The following is a 22,329-nucleotide window of genomic DNA, read 5'->3' as shown; positions in this document are numbered from 1 at the left end:
ACCTTATTGCCTCCAGAGTTTCCAGGCTACAACTCAGGAAAGAACAACCTAAGAGGCACTGATGTTCTCCCTGAGTTTCTTCGTTCACAACCTACAGAGTTGCCCAAGTGAAATTAAAAATTGGCTCCTGCACATGAAGAACAAGAAAAAACAAAGAAAGAGGCAGACCAGTTCTGATTGGTAGATGGCACTTTTAATAAGCAAAACAATTTACATATGACGCTTGTCTTGGGAGGCTGCAAGTGAGTAGACATCCACACAGCTCTCCAAAATCTTAACAGTTTACACAGAGGCTTTACATCCACAGTCTAGATGGTCTCAACAACACAGGGCTCTCCCGAGGCTGCTCCTTGAAGTGACTCCAGTTCAGGAGCAGGGCATGGACCACACACTCCAGGGACAAGTCTCCAAATGCCTGGTCCCGCTGGCAGATCAAGAGGCAGTCAGGTCCTCTCGATGACCTCTTCCAACAGAGTGACGGGGATGACTCATTAATCTTGGAAAGTCATGACAGCCAGTGATCACACGGCAGAATACCAGAGAAGGAGAGGGATGCAGAGAGAACTCCAGAGATCTGCAGAGGGTCCCCCTCAAGTCTTCAGCTGAGTCCATGTAAGTGAAAAAATTACCTGAGGATATGGGAAGAATCCCCTGGAGAAGGGAACGGCTACCCACTCCAGTATTCTTGCCTGGAGAATCCCTATGGAAAGAGGAGCCTGGCAGGCTACAGTTCGGGGGCTCATAAAGAGTCAGACATGAATTAGCAGCTACCACACACACACGTGGGAAGAATCACCTAGAGGGATCAGAAGGAATAATTCAGAGTGCTCACACAGGACTAGGGATCACTCCTGTCCTCAAGGGTCAAGGTGGAAAATCGTTGTAATTCACAGGGAATGGGTAGAATATTAAAGGATAGTGACCAAAAAAGGGCCCTAGTCCACAGTGTGTTCCGGCCCTGCCAGGCTCAACCCATTCAAGTAACATGACTGTGTACTATAATAAAGTTCCATTGTATTTATAGGAATACAAATCCAGCACCCAACAAGGGAAAATTCACAGTAGGTAGCATCCAATAAATGATGATTAGGCTTCTAAAGAAGCAGGAATACAGGAGGAGAAAACAGCATTGGGAGAGACAGTATCCAAGGGAGGAAACAACGTGAAATCATGACAGACCATCTAACACCACCATTAGAGAGAAAATACGGCATTAAACACTAGAGCAAACGTCCAGATTTGTAAACTTTCTCCACCGTTTCCTAGATAAATCTATCACAAAAACTTACTTTTATAACCACTGGTTCTTCTTATGTTTACTTATGCTCTTCTAAGGATTGAAAGAATTCAGATGTGTGTACATAGAGAATGCTTAAATAAAGGCAACAGGAGGTTTTCTATTTCGGATGATCAAGCCATCAGCGCATCTAACACCCCTCAAGAAAACGAAAACGAACAACTCCCACTACACAGAAAGAAGAGACTGGTATTTTGAAAGAATGGCTACAGTCTAATCAGTATTTGCCTCCAAAGCTTCTGCCCATCAGTCCTGAATTTTGGACTTTTTTTTTCTTTGCTAGCAGCTTTCATAACATGATTCAAAGAGGATGGATTTTTCATCAGTTAAGTGACATATCATGTTGCCCTAACATGTCATAAATTTCAAGGATTTCTCAATATCTTGTCATGATGAACCCAAATTTAGCAATATTATCAGCCTGTGTCTCTACATATCAAGATACTTAATGTTTGTGCCAATAACTGAAATTTATCATTTCTTGAATTTAATGGACTCAGTGCCATTGCTTCTTTCAGATTGTTTCAGCAGGACTAAACTTTTTGAAGTCAATAAACCATTTCCTGTCTTGAAAATAAACTTCAACCATTCTCTCTCAGGTTGTCTCCATGGCCAAATTATTGTTCTTCATCTCTTGCAATGTGCTTTTTGGAAAAGGACTATACTTCGGATTTTACTCACTGAGGCCTAACTGAGTCTCTGAAATGGTACAAAGTGTGATAAAATAATTACTAAAGCTATGACTCCAAAAATAAGGACACAATGACAAAAATACTCTTTGGCTATATGAAAGATGCCATACAAATATGCAGCGTCTATTAATGTATCACTCTTCTGAGGGACAGACAGTCAAAGGAAATCAGGCCTTTGACACTTGTCTGCTATCCAGCTCAGCTGCAAAGTCTTTGACAGCACCAGTGGAACAAGGGCTGCAACATATTGGAGGAAGGGATGATCAAGAAAGCTTGAAATCAAAGGGCAGATCAACAAAGGAAGGAGTAGGCCAAAAGCATGAGGAGTTATGGGAATGGAAGCTATACACACCACAAATTATAGCATCGGCAGAGAGAACGAGGGAACACATCAAAGTGTCAGGCACAACTCTCTTTCGTGAATTCCCAATGGCTCTGAAGACCCACATGGCCAACAGAGTCAGTAAGAAGGACAGGGTACATGGCTTCTGCTATGGTCCTAGCTATGGGTTAGGACCTTGCGTGAGAGAGTAGTCTTGACCATCACTCTGACAACATGTGGGCTGATGATACCTAACTAGGAACACCATAACATGACTGAGGACCATTTAAAAGATGGATTTTCATAGAGGCAGGATGAAGATAGAAATAAATGCTAACATCTGATGAATCACAATGGGACCAAAGAAACCCAAATTTATGCGTGTCTGTGTACACACACACACAAACCCCTCGGTCCACTAAGACAGAAAGCCCTCAAGTTGAAGACCTACTGCTTGCTAAAACTGACTTCTCCTGTAAGATTTTCTAAAATCTTCTGAGGAAAGAAAGTAGCCTGAGTCAGAGGAGTTCTTATTTTGAAAATCATATGTGCCAATATGCTTCTATCTCAAGAAATGATGAAGCTATATGACCCCTTCCTCTGACTTTAAGACACATTGAATGAAATTCAGTGGAGACAGGAGACAAAAAAAAAAGCAACGAAAGTAAGAAATGAGAGATTATTTCTCACATCTTACCATGTCTCCCTCACTAAACTCTAAGCTCCAGATGGCAGAGACAATGTTCGTTCTGCTGAACACTGAATATATAGTGCCTAACACAACGCCTGATGCATAGTAGGTTTTCAGTGGATCCTTATTAAATAAATAAGGATGTAATGTTACATACAACAGGAGGACATGATAAAAACCTCAGTCCTTCAAGGTAGAAATAATACTGGAGGGTGAATCAGTTAGAATTAGTTTGGCTCTGAGTAAAACAGAAATCCAAAATCCGAGTGGCTTAAATAAGATAGAATTTTCTTTCGCATCCACATCTTTAGGGATGTCTGGGTGAACACAATGTTAGGGCAGGTATCCTGTCTCCACAAAGTGTGCAGGGACCACTGCCACCCCATCCTCTGCTAGCCACTAGGTCTGGCCCTTCTCCTCAAGGTCCAATATGTTTGTTAGAGTTCCTGCCACTACATCCTCATTCCATACAGAGGCAGAAGGAAGAAGGGAGAGAAGGAACAAAAATAGCACATTACTTGAGAACCTAAACCATGCTTTCAATTACACTGATTAATCAAAACTTACTCACACATAACTACAAAGGGAGACTGGGATATTCAGCCTTTTAGCCAGAAAGCAGTATTCCAGTTTAAAATCTTTTATGAAAAAAAAAAAAAAGAGGGATAATAGACACAGGGCATTTTCCACTATAATTTGAGTATTAATTAAAATCTTCTCCAGAAAGAAAGGAGAGAAAATAGAAATTCCTGGGTCAGAAAGATCCCCTGGAGAAAGAAATGGCAACCCACTGCAGTCTTCTTGCCTGGAGAACTCCATGGATAGAGGAGTCTGGCAGACTACAGTGCATGGGGTTGCAAAGATTTGGAATGAGTGGGCATCTGAGGATACACAAGACTCATTACTCCTTTGTTTCTTCTCTGTTTCTTCCAATATTTCTCCTTTGTTTCTTCCAGTATTTCCGAAAAGCAAATTCCCTTGAAATATACTTAAGGACTGCAAAAATAACTATCCAATTGACAGACCTCTCAGCTAACAAAAGATGGAAGAAAAGGAGTAGATTTTTCCCCCTTTGTTCCATTAAAAAAAAAAAATCTCAGCAAGGACTGCTTGAGCTCAGGAAATCAGCCATCTCCATGTTTTTGTTCCAGTGATGCTGGGATCTGTCAGATTGGTGGGAGCTTGAACTAGACTATTCTTTGACCCTGCCAGTCCTTGCCTATCACCAACCTCTTCCAAATGATGCAACTTGCCTACAGCTCAAGATGTTTTTCCACTGCCTCCAGAGGGGAAAAATGATAATTCCAGCTCACAATAAGGTGGGCATTCTTGAATGCCACATTTACAGCTGCTGCTGCTGCTGCTGCTAAGTCGCTTCAGTCGTGTCCGACTCTGTGCGACCCCTGAGACGGCAGCCCACCAGGCTCCCCCGTCCCTGGGATTCTCCAGGCAAGAACACTGGAGTGGGTTGCCATTTCCTTCTCCAATGCATGAAAGTGAAAAGTGAAAGGCAAGTCGCTCGGTCGTGTCCGACTCTTAGCGACCCCATGGACTGCAGCCTTCCAGGTTCCTCCAACCATGGGATTTTCCAGGCAAGAGTACTGGAGTGGGGTGCCATTGCCTTCTCCAGCCACATTTACTACTGACCAGTAATAGACCAAACCAATCATTGTAGTAAAAATAAAACTGGCCCAGAAATCGTAACAGGTCCCTACTACCATTTGTTTGTTTTTTTATTTGTTTTTCCACACATGATTTTAGCTGATGGTATCCAGCTGAATATTTCTTAGAAACCAAAACCACTACAAAGAAAAAACATTGAGGCTATATCTCAAGTCTGAAAATTTTAATAAATATCTGAGAGAAATTTGAAATGTGAAGTCCTGAATCAAAGAGAACTGAAAGGATTCAAAAAATAAAAAAGATTGGTCAGAGATACCATCTTTGAATTTTCCTGGTGATACCTGGTGACCAGGACAGGAAGAGCAAAATTTTAAGTGACGTTCTTCAAACTCCTCATCCTCATCCTCAATCTAGTTACAAGGGGAAAACTGACATTCTAGTGGCCAATCAAATGTCTCCCCTCAACTCCCACTATGTGTGCATGCCAAGTCTCATCAGTCATGTCCAACTCTTTGCCACGCTATGGACTGTAAGCTGACAGGTTTCTCCGTCCACGGGATTCTTCAGGTGAGAATACTGGAATGGATTGCCATTTCCTACTCCAGGGTATCTTCCCAATCCAGGGATTAAAGCTGAGTCTCTTGCATCTCCTGCCTTGGAAAGCTGGATTTTTACCACTAACACCACTCCACTATAAAGATTATAAAACCATAAGAGACTGACAAAGCTCTCTGCTCTACATTAAAGGTCAAAACTTGCTATCCTAAATACTAGGGTGTTTGAGTGGAATGACAGGAATGATGGACTTCCTAATTTGAGAATATGTACACTCACAGGGTCAGGATGGGGAGCAGGGTCTTAAAAGATGAATCCCATCCAAGGATAGTATTCAATGTACTTAGCAAGTGGCATCGCACAGGCAACAGCCTATTAGAAATTGCACGGCCAAAGCACTAACTCTGGGACCAACAAGCTGTCTGACGAGCCAGGCATTAACTCTTTAGCTCCTTTTTTTCAATACAACAAACTCTGTGCATGTTCAGTTATGTCTGATGGCTTGCAACCCATGCACTCTAGCTCCTCTGTCCATGGAATTCTCCAGGCAAGAATACTGGAGTGGGTAGCCATTCTCTTCTCCAGGGATCCTCCCAATCCAGGGAATAAACCTGGATCTCCTGCATTGCAGGCAGATTCTTTACTGTCTGAGCCACTCTGACTTGAATCATGTCCTTTTCTGATTATACCCTGGTCTCCTCTGGATGGATAAATTAGATTGGAATATGCTCTAATGTCTTCAACCTGCACATTTAAATCAGTGTCACTTTAATTTTCACTTGTGAATGTGTGTGAATAAGATTATAAAATTATTAAGAGGGGAAAAAACACAACAGAAAGACAGGCTTATGGGTGACACCAATCACAATGACCAAGAGATACTGTCTTGTTTAATTATTTTAAGAAAAAGCAGATTCCCTTCAATAGACTTCTATATTTTATATTTTCTATTACACAGTAATTCTTCCTCTTTTTTCCTTTGTAGATTTTCATTTTTAATAAAAGTCTTATTTGAAAATTTCAGAAAGGATTACAACTAAAGAAATATAGTTTTTACTTCCTATAATTAATGAGTCTAACATTGTGTCTCTGGCTTGTTCTCTCCTTCCTCACGTTATTCTTTCTTCATCTTACATGTCTCTTTTATCTGAATCTGTTTCCTATTAATCACTTGTTTTTTCTTAAGGTGAAGTTCACATAACATAAAATTCACCATCTTAATGATTTTAAACTGTACAATTCAGTGGTGTTTACTGTACTCATGATGTGTGTGCATCTCTATCTAATTTCAAAATGTTTTGATCATTCCAAAAAGAAATCTTATACCCATGAAGCAGTCACTACCCATTTCCCTCTCCCTACTCCCAGACCTTATAAACCACTAACTTGCTTTCTGCCTCTACAGATTTGCCCATTCTGGACATTTCATATCAATGAAATGATACAAGGAACGGCCTTTTATGTCTGGCTTCTTTCATTGGACATAATGTTTGCTAGATGTACCCATCTATCAGTACTTTTCTGTGGCTGAATAATATTCCACTGTATGGATATACCACATTTGTTTATCCACTGCCTGGTTGCTGGACATTTGTGATGCTGGGGCTGGGAGTCTGTGAACCAGCTTCCAGAACTCCCCACCAAATCTGTGAAACTCCACCAAAAAGGGGCACTAGAAGAAGACTGAAAATCTGGAGGAAAAAAAAGAAAGAAACTCGTTCATTCCTGTTTTCTTTTGATTTCCTGTTTTTCCCAGCACCATCCTACCAACACCTTTGAACCTCAGAAGCAGTATATTTTTTGTACCAGGAGAAGCTGAATTCAATTGAATCCAGTTTGCAGGGCTTTTTTTTTTTTTTTTAATGCTTGCAGACTAGTCCTATCAAATTTTCTGGAAGACAAAAGGACGCTCTGTCTCTCCTCACTCCTCAAAGGTGTGGGTCCCAGCCCAAGAAAGTTCCTTCTCTAAATTTCTCAGTTTTAGTAATTCCAAGATTTTCCTTCATTTCCCAACCCAAGAACTGATAGATTCTTGCTAGTGCTCCTTTCTGTGATATCTTGTTTTACTGAAGTATGTATGTACATATATATGTGTGGGTGTTAGTTGCTCAGTCGTGTCCAACTCTTTGCAACCCCATGGACTGTAGCCCTCCAGGCTCCTCTGTCAATGGGATTTTCCAGGCAACAACACTGGAATGGGTTGCCATACCTTTCTCCAGGAGATCTTCCCAACCCAGGGATTGAACTCAGATGTCCTGTATTGCAAGCAGATTCTTTACCGTCTGAGCCACGAGGGAAGCCATATATATATATATATATATATGTACATACAGCCCTATATATATTCATATATATTTATGGATTCACATATGAATTCATATATAGAGAGAGATTCACATATATATACGTGGATTCATATATATTTTTTCATATTCTTTTCCATTATAGATTATTTCAAGATACTTATATAGCTCCCTGTGCTATAAGATCTTATTGTTTATTTCATGTATAGTGGTGTGTATCTGTTAATCCCCAATTCTCAAATTATCTCTCTCCCTCTTCTCCCTTTGGCAACCATAAATTTGCTTTATATGTCTGTAAGTCTATTTATGTTTTGTAAATAAGTTCATTTATATCACTTTTGCAGATTTCACATGTAAGTAATACGATATTTATCTTTCTCTGTCAGACTTATTTCACTTTGTATGATAAGCTCAAGGTCCATCAATGTTGCTGCCAATGGCATTATTTCATTCTTTTTTTGTGAGTCACTAATATTCCATTGTGTATATCCACCACATCTTCTTTATCCATTCATCTGTTGATTTATTTGGGCAGATTCCATGTCTTGGCTATCATAAATAGTGTTGCAATGAACACTGGAGTGCATGTGTCTTTTCAAATTAGAGTTTTCATCTTTTCTGGATATATGTCTAGGAGTGGGATTCCTGGATTACATGATTCCTGGATCAAAAACTCTAGTTTTAGTTTTTGAAGGAAACTCTATACTGTTTTCCATAGTTTTTGTACCAGCGCACATTCCCAGCAACAGTGTAGCAGGGTTCCCTTTTCTCCACACCCTCTCAGCATTTATGATGCCATTCTTATCAGTGTGAGGTGATACCGCATCGTAGTTTTGATTTGCGTGCCTCTAATAATTGGCAACACTGAGCATCTTTTCATGTGCCTGTTGGTCATCTGTATGCTTTCTTTGGAGACATTGTTTATTTAGGAAATTGGGTTTTCCTTCTGTGCTATCTTAGTGCTCTTTGTTGGCTTTTTCAATTTTCTAATACTCTCTAACAATTGTTTACATTAAATTCTCACTATTAAAATAATGGGAGTGGCTCTGTCTCCTGACTGGACCCTGACGGATACAGTTCCCCAGATAATTGCCTGCTGGCCCTGTTTCTCTCCAATAGGAATGGAAGTTCTCAAAATTGCTGCTGAGAAGCTGGTTTTCCTCAGTGGGAAGCCAGCAGCCACTGTGTATTAATACATTGAGAAATCTAATCTCATGCATTCTCCTAACCCTTGTGTGAATTGGTGTGACTAAAATCTTCAGGAAAAGACATCTGAAGAATAGCAAATTGAAAAAGACATAGAGTAGATTAGTGTTATCCTGGCATGGAGGTGGGAGCAGGGATTGACTGCAAACAGGCATAGAGGGGTGTTTTGGGAGTAGAGTGTGTTTTAACACTGGATTGTGATGATGGGTCCATAAATTTACTAAAAATCATCGGACTGTTCACTTCAATGGATGAATTTCAGATACAAATTAAAGCCCAATAAAGCTATTTTTATAATCAGTCTTTTAAAACTAACATAAAGGATCTTTGTGATCAAGGTCTATCATTGAGTGAGAGGGTCATTTAGACCAGGATGCTCACTCATGAAAGACCTCAAATTTAGATTTCCACAGTTATCTTCAAATCAAATCTGACATACAGTCACAGAAATGCACTGAGAAAATTCGAAGGACATGTTCATTCCCAACATTAATTATTAAAATATAACCACAGTTTTGTAACTGTAGGTCTCTCCTTATCTGAGCTATCTTCAACATCTCGCAAATACATATTAATGGCATGGGATTGCTCTCTTTGCTATCTGAGCTGAATTCTAAGGTGTTCCAAGTCAAAGACATACAAGGGAGGCTACAAGAGTTAACACTTACTAAGCATCTACTATGGAACATGGACAAAATTCTTTGCTTTACATCATCATTTAAGCTTATTTTACAATAGCAATACCTATGTGATGGGCTTCCCTGGTGGCTCAGATGGTAAACAATCTGCCTTCAGTGCAGGAGACCTGGGTTCAATCCCTGGATTGGAAAAATCCCTTTGAGAAGGGAATGGAGACCCACTCCTGTATTCTTGTCTGCAGAACTCCATAGACAGAGGAGCCAAGTGGGCTACAGCCCATGGAGTCGCAAAGAGTCAGACACGACTGAGCAACCAACACTTTTCATGTGGTGGGCATTCCAATGCAAACATTTATACAGAAGAAAACTGAAGCACTTAAAAGTGAAATAACCGGCATAAGATGATGTACTTAGTAAGTAGGAAATCCAGCTTTTTGCACATGAAATGACCTTTTCATGAAAACCTTGGTGCCTCTTTCAGTGAGGCATTTCTGAGGGCTAAGAGAGAACTGGACCTTTAAATGAGCAAGAATATTAGTTAAATCAACTTAAAAAGCACGTTATTGTTTAAGATTGTATGAAATATGAAGTTCAAAGTCTTTAAGAAGGTCTCAAATTGTTGGTGACCCACAATGTATTTAACATAATATTGAAGGTAGGTATTTCCCCTTAGTTTCTTTAGGTTCTTTTTTTGTAATGCTATATATATATAGATAGATAGATATGCTATATATATATATATATATATATATATTTAATTTTCACAATGTTGAGTTGGTTTCTGCCATACAACAATGAGAATCAGTCACAATTATACATATATGCCCTCCCTCTGAAGCCTCCCTCCCTTCTCCCCATCCCATCCCTCAAGAGAAAAACTAGTGTATTAGCACATAGACACAGAGTCTAGAAAAATGGTATTGACGAGCCTATTTGAAAGGAAGGAATGGAAACACAGATGTAGATAATGAACTTGTGGACACAGTGGTGGAGGGAGGGAGTGGGACAAATGGAGAAAGTAGCATCAACATATATACATTATCATACAGAAAATGGATAGTTGGTAAGAAGTCTTTAGGTTCTTTTTCATTCAAATGCTTGGCAAAACTTTACTTCATGTTGTTTTATAGTGTTCTGTGCTGACAAGTGTATTCTGAGAAAATACATTTCTTTTATTCCAAACCTATAAAAGCAACACTGTGCATTTTTGTCTTTGGTAGTCCCTGTGGTTGTGACTATGTATTTGAAGTTGGTGCTCCCCCGGGGTTGCCTAAGCCAAGATGATCAACTTCAAAAATACATCTGAAGACAAAATGCATCTTTTCAATTGAGAAAAACAACAGAAAGTATAAACAGTATATTTTAAAAACACACAATTTTTTTAAAATTATTAAGGGAATTTGTCAGAGTTTGTTTTGTCTTTTTTCTTTCTTTGCATTGAAATGAACACTGCCATATTTTAAAAGAGAAATAAAATAAAAATAAAAACTGCTTGTTTTTATTTTATTTTATTTTCTGCTTGTGGTTCAAGTCCAGCCATGACAGAATTTTCAACAGAAATCTGAATATAGATCCCTAATCCCAATATTTTACAGATATCATGAATATTTTTTAACATTTTACCACAGAAAAATGATATTATCTTAGGATAGATAGTCCATAATTTGATTTAAAATGTTAAAATGAAATCCCCATCTGTGGCTAAAGGCTAACGACCACATGCACTTGGTACTCTGATTCTCGAAAAGGTCGCCGTGACAGAATTGCTGTGGCCTACAAAAGTTCACATTATCCACCTTGGGTGAGGGACATCACGATGCAATAGTTGGCGAGGCTCAACTAAGGCTATTTCCACTAAAAAAATAAATAACTTTTTTAATGAAAATACTGTCAAAGGTTACCTCGGAGAAGTTGGCTACGGAGTTGAAGAGACAGACAAAGGAATTTTTACTTTTCATATTCTATTATTCTGTGCTTAAACTTTAATGAGATTGCTAAAACTTTTATTTTATCGTGGGCATGCACCACTTTGTTAATGAAAGAAGTAATTACTTTTAAAAAGGATTATTTCCAAAGAAGAAACAAAAAATGACTCAGGAAGAGTCACATAATTTTTAAAGAAATTTTTCATTACAAGATGGATAATGCAACCCCAGGAAACATATGCTCCCTGGGGTAAAATTGCAATTATCAATAAAAGCGAAAGAAGCAGTTTTAATGCCTAGAGGAAAAAAATACAGAGTATGTGGCCTGTGGCTTTTAAGTAAATTGGTGAAATTACAAGTACACACAATAAGATGAGGAGGCTGTGTCAGAGTATAAGTGAACCCACAGCTTCCATCTACAAAAGAACCTTGCTATGGAAAATAAATAAATCAAAGGAGTGGGAAAAGTGTGTTTGATGACTAAATTGATTTACAGTCTGATACAAATTGGTCTCAATAGTTCAGCCACTGGAGACCTCACTCTGAGTAGCTCTGGAACCTACAAACTCCAAAAAGAAATGGAAAGAAAAATGTTTAGATTGTGAGTCAGTTGGGGCTCAATGGAGGACACAGAAATCACTCTAGACATTTCAAGTAGGGAAAGGACTTAATACAGGAATTCTGTGCACACAGAAATGTTGGAAGGCTAGAAGCATAGGTTTAAAGTCAAAGAGGCACCACTTAGTTGAAGAACCTCCACCATAGCTCCAATCCAGAGATCAGGAAGCTTTCATCACTGCCACTACCACCTCTGCTTCTTAACATTCATGGAGCTGGTGACTAGACAGAGGACTGCTGAGCCTGGTCAATGCAGTAACCTCCAGGCCCCAGTGAGCTTGCTTGACAGCTAAAATGAAAAAAAGAAAGTGAAGTCACTCAATCATGTCCCACTCTTTGCGATCCCATGGACTGTAGCCCACCAGGCTTCTCTGTCCATGGGATTTTCCAGTCAAGAGTACTGGAATGGGTTGCCATTTCCTTCTCCAGGGGATCTTCCTGACCCAGGGATTGAACCCAGGTCTCCTGCATTGCTGGCAGACGCTTTATCCTCTGAGCCACCAGGGAAGCAAAGTGACCTCCATCTCTCTTCTGCCTCCCAAATCTCATACCAATGTACCTAAATGAAACAATCTGTCTTGCAACCTTCCCTGGCTTCAAGGAAGCCTGGCAAAAGTAATCATTAGCTTTTCAGTCCCTGAAGAATAAGAATATTTGTAGAAGAATGTAGGAAGAGAAGGCAACAATAACTGACTATACCTAACCTGGTAAGAGATATTTTGTAAAAATGAGTCTTCAAACACATGAAGGGCATTATCGCAGAAGAAAAACTAGACTTATTCTGAGTGCAGCTGAGAGCAGGCTAGAATACTTAATCTGCCCTGGTGTATCTTCCTAAATGGGCGTTCTCTGGAATCCACATCTTTGGGTTGGGACAACTTCTGCTCTGAATATGTTCATTCTGGGGCCCAGGCTGAAGGGGCAATGGCTATTCAGGGAATGATCAGCTCATAGAGATCAAGCCAAACTACACAAGCAGCTCACAACACATCTACCAACATTCCCTTGTCAAAAGCAAGTCACATGACCAAGTTCAATACCAGTGGAAAGTCTTCTCCACCCACAATGGAATACCACTGAAATATTACACAGCAGAGGGACGTACTATTGCAGGGAAGTCAAGAATTGGGGCCAATTATCCAATCTACAACAATTTCCTAAGTCTTTTCTAATGCTACTGCTTTGCATTCTGTAATTCAATGACAGAGATTCATGAAAATATGTGAACTACTTCAACTCTCCAGTTGCCCACTTTCTTGCCCTCAAAAGACCACAAATAATTAATGTCAAACTGATCCTTTTCTTAACCCTTTGTATCTCAAAGGGAGAGTTTTCTGTCTCTAACCAAGACCCATTTTCAATCTCTCCTCTAAATTTCAACCCCCAATCTCAGAGACTTTGATTCATCCCTATTTCCTCTTCTCCTCTCCTAAATCTTCACCCTGGCTCCTTACCCAACACACATCAAGCATTTGGCCTATGATATTAAAAATAAAACCTCTCTCATGGCCTCATATCTCCTCTTGCACTCTGCAGCACTTTCTGAAATCTGGCCCAAACTACTCACACAAGGAACAAAGACATATTCACCAAGTTTGCCATTTATTGTTGGAGGCTTGTGGTGAGGCACAAGAAATAGCATTCCTGTTTCCTGCCTGAGTTCCACATCAAATGAGAAAGATGAAGCTAATGTTGAAGAAATGTGGCTTAGTTGTGAGAGCCAGAAGCACCTATTGACTTCCCATGCCCTCAACACCAGCCAATGTGAGGACAGTTTGAGTCTGCAAGGAACACACACTTCACCCAAGTTTCTGGCTTAGTGTTACAGGTAAAAGAGGAAGGAGAAATGTACAAACCCCATCCTACTTCTGGATTAGTTCTGTTAATGGAGATAAATGGACCAATAGCAACAACCTAAGACCCGAGAAAAAGATGCAGAAATAGATGTAAAGTGTCTGGGTAAATTGTCCTTCATGGAGACTAGAGGACTGGAACAGAACCCTCCGAGAGCTACTTTACAGGTCTTTAATTTGATTGAGTTCTCTGGGATATTTACAGTATCGTTCCTTCTGGAATACATATACTTCTTTGCTCTGGAAAGTTTTTATCCACTTAACTTCTCAGAAACCCTCATTTCTAGGTTTTTCTCTTAATACTCCGAGCCGTTCTATTTGATCTCTTTAACGGGAGTGATCATGGGGATACTTCCTGTTTTCCCATTCTGCAATGTCCCTTGGAAATCCCATCCACTCCTGTAACTTTCACTGTCACTCATGTGCTACAGACCCATATAACTGGGTATTTATCTGCCTACCAGACATTTCACCTCAAGGATGACCATCTATATCTCAAATACAAATGTCAGAGCAAATCTGTCATCTTTTCCCCAAAGCAAGCTTCCTCTTCTATTGTCTCTGGCTTTGTGAGTGGTACTAACATTCACCCAGTCATCCAGGTCAAAAAATTTTAACATCCTGACTCCTCTCTCTTCTCTCCCCATCTGCCCTCTCTACTACATTAGCAGGTCCAATGAATTTCATTTCCTAAATATCTCTCAAGTCAGGCCCCCTCCCTCAGCCTCCATTTCTACTAGCCCGTGTCTTGGTTGGAACCCTCGTATCCATTCAAACGTAATTTACTATAATAGTTCCTCAACTACTACACCCAATTTCAACTTCCTTAAGGTGGACCTCTTTTGCTTGAGGTTGTTTGTTCTCTTTTATTTTTATTTTCTTTTTTCCCAGTCTAACAATAATTACCTCTTCCTTTGTTAGCAGCATGACAATTTTGCTAAACGAATATAAGGTGCCAGCATGTTTTCTTTTAAAAAATTATTTTAAATCCATGATGTGTGTGTGATGTATATGGCAGATCCCCGACAGTGGAAATATTTGAGTAACCAGAACTGTCTATTGTTTAATAATGGTGGTGAATAGAAATGATACAGGATATGTTAAGGGTGAGAGAACTTTTTTAGTTCCAACTTTTTTAGGCCCAATAAAGGATTTCATAATAAAAATTAAATACATCAAACCAGATGATCAGTGATTCTCTACCTTCTTCTTCCTTGTCACTAGTAATGATTTAATATCCTCGGGGCTCAATTGTGCAGTTTCTGTGGGTTTTGTTTCAGGCAGACATGGTTCCTTTGAGTAGAACTGTATCTGTTACAATATCCAAGTTAGTGAAACCCACTCCATAAACTTGTGCTATACAAATCTGTGCTTTCATCTCTGTAACGCCCCCTGAAACACTTTTCTATCAAAGTAACATTTACCTTAGATGTGTTGAAACCCACCAAACATAAAGTACTCACTTTAGTCTGTCACACACTGCTTCCTCCACCTTATATACTAGAAGGAAGTCCTTTGGTTTGAAAGCTTTTCCAGTGTTTGAGAAAATAAATCACTTTCAAGTTCCGGGTGAATATTTTCAAAAGCATTTTACAAAGGGTTATAATGACACCACTGTCTCTCTTCCCCCAGCCTCAGCTCAAACCTGATTCTGAGCTCTTCAAATTCAATACCAGCTTAGATTTTTAGACTGTGAGAGCAGAAAGAATTTTCGTTTCCATCTCAATCCCACCTACTCACTTTACAGCCGAAGAGACAGAGACCAGGAAAGAGCAAAACAGTTGCTCAGGGTCTTGATGTGGTTGACATGACTGGGATTTATTTCCCTAATAGTCTCAGGATTTTGAACAGCAGCGGTTTCTCTGACCCTCAGACTCTGGCACCTGTCTCGCCTGATGCCCTGGCTTCTGGCGCTATCTCAGCTGCCACTCATGATCACCCATAAAAGGCCACCTGTGGCCTCTTTTCCTTAAATCTGAAGAGCTCTCTTCAAGTCTTTCTCAGAGAAAGGAGCCGTTGTGGGTGAGGCTGGGGAATTTCTGCTAAGGCTGAGCAGTGAGCCACTGTTTCTGGTGGCTTATACCTCTTATCAGAAAGAACAACCTGGTGTAAATAGATGTTGCCAAAGCCAGTGGCTCAGAGAGGCAGCTGGTATGCAACTTGAAATACAAATGACACTCTGGTTGCCTAATGTAACTGGGAGGAAGGGGGGTGTCGGTGGGGGATGGAAGATGATAGCATCATAATTTTCTCTTCCAAAAACACAAAAATAAAATGATTAATCCCCCCATTCCTTTTTGGAAACCCCCCCCCCTACACACACATACTAACACACACAACAATAACCACTACCTGTCAAGTCCGTATATTGTCACCCTGCTTATCTAACTTCTATGCAGAGTACATCACGAGAAATGCTGGGCTGGAAGAAGCACAAGCTGGAATCAAGATTGCCAGGAAAAATATCAATAACCTCAGATATGCAGATGACACCACCCTTATGGCAGAAAGTGAAGAGGAACTCAAAAGCCTCTTGATGAAAGTGAAAGTGGAGAGCAAAAAAGTTGGCTTAAAGCTCAACATTCAGAAAACGAAAATCTTGGCATCCAGTCCCATCACTTAATGGGAAATAGATGGGGAAACAGTGGAAACAGTGTCAGACTTTCTGTTTCTGGGCTCCAAAATCACTACAGATGGTGACTGCAGCCATGAAATTAAAAGACGCTTACTCCTTGGAAGGAAAGTTATGACCAACCTAGATAGCATATTCAAAAGCAGAGACATTACTTTGACAACAAAGGTCCGTCTAGTTAAGGTTATGGTTTTTCCTGTGGTCATGTATGGATGTGAGAGTTGGACTGTGAAGAAGGCTGAGCGCCAAAGAATTGATGCTTTTGAACTGTGGTGTTGGAGAAGACTCTTGAGAGTCCCTTGGACTGCAAGGAAATCCAACCAGTCCATTCTGAAGGAGATCAGCCCTGGGATTTCTTTGGAAGGAATGATGCTAAAGCTGAAACCCCAGTACTTTAGCCACCTCATGCGAAGAGTTGACTCATTGGAAAAGACTCTGATGCTGGGAGGGATTGGGGGCAGGAGGAGAAGGGGACGACAGAGGATGAGATGGCTGGATGGCATCACTGACTCGATGGACGTGAGTCTGGGTGAACTCCGGGAGTTGGTGATGGACAGGGAGGCCTGGCGTGCTGCGATTCATGGGGTCGCAAAGAGTCGGACACAACTGAGCGACTGAACTGAACTGATTCTAGCCAGCTATCATTTTGAGATTTTGCTATATATTTACATCTATTAATCTGGGGACATGGGACAAAGACATAATGTGATTTCCTCTGAGTATTTGAATATTCCCACTTTTTCTAGAGTGATCATCTTTACTTTGTATCCTAAACTATAAGGAATATACATGAAACGCTGAGATTGCAAGAATTAGCCTTCTTCTTGCAGCAAACAAGAAGTGCAAGTATTCATTTTCCAATTCTTTTTTCAGTCACCCAAGAAGACAAGCAAGGTATAGAGCCCAGCTCAAAGAATCTATAAAGAAGAATGCTATACTATTACACCATGAAATGTGAAATGAGGTATACCTGAAGGCAATGATGCCCCCATCACTGGAAATAATCAAGTAGGGAGTGAACAAATAGTTGATTAAACCTTTGTTAAAAGGGGTTGTTAGCATCCAGCTGAGGGTTGGAAGAGACGGTCTTTCAGTTGCCTTTGAACGCTGAACTCCTTAGGCCCAGTTGTGGTTATGTGCTGAGAGCAGTTGGAGCATTGATTGGAAAGTAGACTAAGGATGAAAATGGAGCAAGTGTAGGACAAGCCTTCGTGGAAGCTGGTAGGGTGGATTCCAAGGAGACACCAGCTCTACAAATCAAAACATCAAGACAATAAGTCCTTGCTTTAGTCAATATTTATCTTTCAGGTTAATCTGCCTGGAGGTGGAACAAAAAAAAAGAATTAAGCGCTCCTGGCTGTCTTCTCCATATACATAATCAATTAAGCAATGCAAGTTAGATTGGTGTCTGGCTGCATAAAAATTGACTATTGGGGCTGTTCTTTTTCAAAGAACATCCAAAAGGCAAAACGGCCTAAAGAGCTTGTAAAAAGTCATTATCTTCTTTCTGAGAATCGCGTACAATTGTAGTCAAGGCAAACAATTGTCATTGAACTCGGCAGCAGCCAATGGAGACAGCCTACTTGTGTTTGTGAACTGACTAGTTAATACTGTTGCAAAGAATCATGGATCCAAGACAGTGTGAATGAGAACTAGGCTGAATACTTTTACTTCTTTTTCCTTTCCCATCACAAACCAATAGTTTGGGAATAAATGGACATCATTGTTTTGTAGGTAGATACTCCATGTTATTTGAAAAGTATCCCTCTCACTAAACATCTTCCTTCTTTCACAGAGAAAACCTGGCAAATGAAACTGGTTTCAGAATCAAATGACAGAAGAAATGCCTGTGATCCAAGAGAAGGTCATCTAATATAACAAGGGCCAAAAATATTCGTGTAGGCCAGGAACAGGAGTCATGCATTTGTAAATAGCAGGGGATATTTTATTGTTGACATGGTTCAGAATTGCTGATGCATGGTGATAATCAAGCAGATGAACTTTTCGTCAGCTTTTTGATAGATTATCCTTCTCATAGAGACAATTGATTGTTTCATGGCCACACTAGGTCTTCCTCCACCCATGATAAGACACCATTTGTGAGCATCTTCCAGCCCATCTCCTTAATAATATCTCTCTAACATACCTCCTTTTAAAGGAATATCCCATATCTGCCTGCTGGTCCTCATAGTCTCTTACTTTGCTAACTGGTATAATGAACAAAAAGATTTGAGAAGTGGAAAAAGCCAAAGATTAGCCAGGGGATTTTTTTTTTAATTGAAAAGAGATACACAGTTTAGTTCAGTTGCTCAGTCGTGTCCAACTCTTTATGACCCCATGGACTGCAGCAAGCCAGGCTTCCCTGTCCATCACCAACTCCCAGAGCCTACTTAAACTCATGTTCATTGAGTTGGTGATGCCATTCAACAATCTCATCCTCTGTCATCCCCTTCTCCTCCTGTCTTCAATCTTTCCCATCATCAGGGTCTTTTCCAACGAGTCAGTTCTTCTCATCAGGTGGCCATAGTATTGGAGTTTAAGCTTTAGCATCAGTCCTTCCAATGAATATTAAGGACTGATTTCCTTTAGGATGGACTGGTCGGGTCTCTTTGCTGTCCAAGGGACTCTCAAGAGTCTCTCCAACACCACAGTTCAAAAGCATCAAGTCTACTACACTCAGCTTTCTTTATAGTTCAACTCTCAGATCCATATATGACTACTGGAAAAACCATAGCTTTGACTAGATGGACCTTTGTTAACAAAGTAATGTCTCTGCTTTTTAATATGCTATCATATTAAAATATGCTGTCATAGGTTGGTCATAACTTTTCTTCCAAGAAGCAAGCGTCTTTGAATTTCAAGGCTGCAGTCACCATCTGCAATGATTTTGGAGGCCCCCAAAATAAAGTCTCTCACTGTTTCCACTGTTTCCTCATCTATTTGCTGTGAAGTGATGGGACCAGATGCCATGATCTTAGTGTTCTGAATGTTAAATTTAAGCCAAATTTTTCACTCTTTCACCCTCATCAAGAGGCTCTTTAGTTCTTCTTCACTTACTGCCATATGGGTGGTATCATCTGCATACCTGAGGTTGTTGATATATCTCCAGGCAATCTTGATTCCAGCTTTTGCTTCATCCAGTCCAGCATTTCTCATGATGTACTGTACATATAAGTTAAATAAGCAGGGTGACAATATATAGTCTTGACATACTCCTTTCCCAATTTGGAACACAGGAGATACACAGGGAAGCAAAAAGAAAAGAGATACACACAGGAACAGAAGGGAAATAGGTGATCCAAAATGTTCTGTGGGTAATATTAGCCCTGTGCCAGCCCCTCCATGACTATAATTGCCACAGTGGGATGAAGGATGTGTCCAGGACTCAAGAGTCAAGAATCTCTTGAGCTAAGCTTCAAGGAGGGATAGGAATTGGAACTGAGAAAAGTTTGGAGGTAACAGCATAGCGGCCATTAAGCTTACCCAAGACTGGGGAAATAGCAAAGGGAAGAAAGATTACAAATGAACAACTGGGCCTTGCTTGGTCAGTCGAACTGAAGGCAGATTATTTTCTCACAGAACTGTAATGGTCATAACACTATGACCATTTGTCTTCTTTGTCACCTTTGACCCAGGGTGTTTAATATGGTTAAAAACTCTTAGAACAGAGGCACCTTTTTAGCGTCACTGAGTCATTCCCTATTCCATATGGAGAAAATCAGGCACAGAGGCTCAAATAATTTACTTGAGGCCACAATGCAGCTAAAGAATGCAGCCACAAATAATGCCTGGGCTTCACAAATCCCTTTTCACCACCCCCATCACCAAGCCCTTTCTTTCTTTCCTTCCTTAACATCAATTTCCAAAGTCAACCACGTCCAGTCCACAACTAGTAAAATACCACATCTCCATGAATTACTCTCCCAGAAAGATCAAAATGTTATGAACATCCCTGACACCAGGGTAAGAATTCATGGGTTGGAATAGGGCCAGAGGACAACAAACCTGCCGGAGAAACGCTGGGCATGGCTTCTCTGTTCCTAACACTTTTCCTTTTCTCTTCTTGCCAAACTTCTCCAGTCAACTCATCTGCAGACTCCTTATAGCAAAACTAATGAAAATAGACTACCTTGGGGGATGGGTCAACACTTAACCCTGAAGGTATCAGGAAAAGGTGTGTGACGAAGATGCTGAGATACAAACACATGTGTTGACCCATACACAGACACACAGACACACCCAGAGAGCCTTTGCTATTTATTTTTACCTCAGTAATGGGAAAACTATCTCCTTTATGTTCTGCCCTGGGTATTCTTCATTCCTGCCCGAGCCAGTTTTCAATTGCTTTGGAAACAAGCTACAGAAATTTCAGGTGTCGAAAGCCTGACTGGAATTGTTAGATTTCTTGTTACTTCCAGCCCCAGAGTCAGACTACCACAGGACAAAGATGGGGGTGACAATGTCCCTTCACATCCTCACTGCCCTGTCTTCGCTGATTTCTCTGCGTGTGACTCGCCCTCTCACTACCAATACCGGGAGGAACTGTCCAAGGCAACTGATATCCTCTGCAAGCAGGTTCCTCCTGTCTAACCGTTAGTGATGGTCTCATTTATGTTCCCTTTTCCTTGTTTCTAAAGGAAAGCAATGATTTTTCTCTTTGTTTCTCTGCCCTCCACTCCCTCACATCACATCTCTCTGCACTGGCCAGGTAATTACTACACATCTGAAAAGTGCGTTTTGACAAAGAAGTAACTCTAAACTCTCAAGGTGACAAAGGAGGATGAGGTCCACATTCCTAAACAGAGCAGATCCCTGGCTCTTGTTTCTTCCTCCAACCTTACCCAGTGCTGATCCCTGGGATGAAAGCCAAACCAAACTGCTTATGTTTCTCAAGAAGCACCTGTGCTTTCTCATCTCTGGGTGTTCTATCACACAAGCACCAGATCTGCCTTGAGTACCACATCATCTCCCTGCTGATGCCCTACTCATTCCCCAAGAGCCAGCTCTGTGGCCTCCACTGTGAATGCTTCCCAAAACCACCCACAATGTATTCATCATCCACTCTTATATCACCATATTGAAATTTTCTATATCATTTTCCTTACTATGTCATGTACTCCCAACTATGTTTTTTCTTGTTTTTATCATACCCAGAAACCTACTACAGAAAGACATACATAATAAGCTTTCATGAAATGTGGATGAATGAGTGAATGTGAGTCTATCTACCCTTTGGATCCAAATGACATTTAAAAATTACTTTAGAACTTTCTGATGAGACCTAGAAGCCCAGAGACTTGGCATCATCATTATTGAAGGCACGTAGGCTATCTGACTCCATGCAGAGAAAATTAAAATAACAAAACCAAAGATCTTATCCATTAGGAAATGTGTATAGTGCCAATGCTCTGATATTAATCTTGCTCACTCCTAATTTCTTCAGATCCCTCACATCAGAGAAGTTAAGATCTTCCTTTGCCTTATCTCTGAATAAATTAAATTTCTGATTAGAGCCAAAAGATGGTTTTACATCAAGCAGGTTTTAAAAATGAGAAAAATTCTTGCAGGAGTCATTTCAGAACTGACTCCTCATCTGCGACAGGACAGTATGTGACTGACATTTACATTCAATAAAAGATCCAGAGCCCAGACTTATTTTTCTTGTCGGGGTGCTGGGGTAAGTGTTCTGGGAGCCTTACCAAATGTCCCATCTATAAAATCTAGGATAAATTTTTTTTTAAAGAATGTCATTTTCTACCACTTTAGCCATTAAATTATTATTACACGTTAAGAACTGATCTTTTTGGCTCTAGGACTTAACCAGTTCCTGTATACTTTTGTAATCAGATCATTTAGATGGATCAGGGAAGAGTGAAAAGATTTAGAAGAGATAAAAATAGCTTCACTTCTGGGATAACAGTAGTCTGAAGGTGAGTCATAGGGTTGACATATTAAGAATAGCTCTTCTCCCAGG

General features: G+C 40.3%; 1 long non-coding RNA gene across 1 annotated transcript; it reads right to left on the bottom strand.

Annotated features, from left to right (window-relative positions):
- Nucleotides 1-209: 209 nt before the first annotated feature.
- Nucleotides 210-20,430, bottom strand: LOC129651477 (uncharacterized). The gene is made up of 3 exons (XR_008714168.1): nucleotides 20,361-20,430; nucleotides 17,393-17,605; nucleotides 210-796 (listed from the first exon to the last, which is right to left on the bottom strand). It is a non-coding gene; the product is annotated as an uncharacterized LOC129651477 (long non-coding RNA).
- Between the last annotated feature and the right edge of the window lie 1,899 nt (nucleotides 20,431-22,329).

The sequence above is a fragment of the Bubalus kerabau genome, chromosome 4 (assembly GCF_029407905.1).
Source record: "Bubalus kerabau isolate K-KA32 ecotype Philippines breed swamp buffalo chromosome 4, PCC_UOA_SB_1v2, whole genome shotgun sequence".
In the NCBI taxonomy this organism is placed as follows: domain Eukaryota; kingdom Metazoa; phylum Chordata; class Mammalia; order Artiodactyla; family Bovidae; genus Bubalus; species Bubalus kerabau.
This window is presented reverse-complemented; position numbering and strand designations above follow the sequence as displayed.